Source organism: Gobio gobio, assembly GCF_949357685.1.
Source record: "Gobio gobio genome assembly, chromosome: 13".
Taxonomy (NCBI): Eukaryota; Metazoa; Chordata; class Actinopteri; order Cypriniformes; family Gobionidae; genus Gobio; species Gobio gobio.
This window is the reverse complement of record NC_137106.1, coordinates 919,012-920,759: the sequence shown is the minus strand read 5'-3', so window position 1 is coordinate 920,759 and position 1,748 is coordinate 919,012.

Here is a 1,748-nt window from a genome sequence, read left to right as displayed (position 1 = left end):
TTCTAGATTCTGCTTCTTAATAAACTTTTGATTGTTTTGATAGAGGAAAACAAGACACATCTCTAGTTTAGTGTTATTTATTCTTCAGACTTTCCTCTTCAGACCCAAACACTATCAGCCGTTTAAAAAGTGACCCACGTTTGGTTCTTGACTATTGAAAATGGGTAAAATTTGACCATGAAGCTGCATTGAGATCTCCATATCTCTGGGACTGAACCATCGACGGCCTTTAAAATCAAGAAACCAAAAGAAAAGTTTATTAAGAAGCAGAATTTTTTTTTTTAAGAGGTTAAGTGTTCACAGAAGAGCTGAGTTTTTAGTTGACTTTTGAATGATGTCAATGATTCTGCGTTTCGGATGGCGGTGGGAAGATGGTTCCACCAGCTGGGAAAGTTGAATGTGAATGTTCTGGAACGGGATTTTCTGCCTCTCTGTGATGGAACCGCAAGCCGTCTCTCCTTAGCTGAGCGAAGGCTTCTGGTGGGGGTGTGGATTTGTAGAATCGAGTCAAAGTATGCAGGAGCTGAGCTCGTGGTGGCTCTGTAGGCAAACGTCAGCGCCTTAAACTTGATGCGAGTGGTAGCCAGTGCAGAGAGATGAAGAGTGGTGTGACGTGGGTCCTTTTGGGCTCGTTGAAGACCAGACGTGCCGCTGCATTCTGGATCATTCGAAGTGTTTGGATCGCACAAGAGGGGAGTCCAGCCAGAAGCGCATTGCAGTAGTCAAGTCTGGAAATAACCAGGGCCTGGACAAGAAGCTGTGTTGCGTGTTCTGTTAGGAACGGTCTGATCTTCCTGATGTTGTAGAGCGCAAACCTGCATGAGCGAGCTGTCTTAGCAATGTGTTCTCTGAAGGACAACTGGTCATCAAATGTAACTCCAAGATTTCTGACTGATTTTGAAGGGGAGATCAGGGATGTACCTAACTGGATGGTGAAGTCATGTTGTATAGTGGGACTGGCAGGGAAGATGAGGAACTCAGTCTTTGCCAGGTTGAGCTGTAGGTGATTTTTACTCATCCATGCAGAGACGTCAGCCAGACAGCTGGAGATTCATGCAGCTACTGTGGGGTCGTCTGGTTGGAATGAAAGGTAGAGCTGAGTGTCATCAGCATAGCAGTGATATGAGAAGCCATGTGCCTGTATGATGGGACCTAATGAAGTAGTGTAAATGGAGAAAAGGAGAGGTCCAAGCACTGAGCCCTGAGGAACCCCCGTGGTCAGTTGATGCACTCGGGATTCCTCTCCTCTCCAGGCAACCTTGAAGTTCCTACCTGTGAGATAAGAGTCAAACCAAAGGAGCGGAGTCCCAGTGATGCCCAGTGATGAGAGGATGGACAGAAGAATCTGATGATTGACCATGTCAAAGGCCGCAGATAGATCGAGCAGGACGAGGACTGATAGGAAAAGTGTAGGAAAAATTCTAAAGTGTAGGAAATTCAGAAGATGAAGACCAGGAGACGTCGGGATCAAACAGAAGTTATTCTTTTAATGAGAACTCTCTGTGCTGCAGGTCGTCCAAAAACAGTCTGATTTAACAGTACAAAACAATGCAATTTATCTACATTTCAGGGGGAGGGGTTATACAGCAGGGGGAGGGGCAGGGGGAGGGGTTATACAGCAGGGGGAGGAGACATTCAAACAAAGGAATGCAAATGTTGTGTAGGTAAAGGACACACCCTACTATGAAATCCCTACCAGTCCCATTGAATCAGCATAACTATTCGCATGCAGATTCTGGCCAGGAACT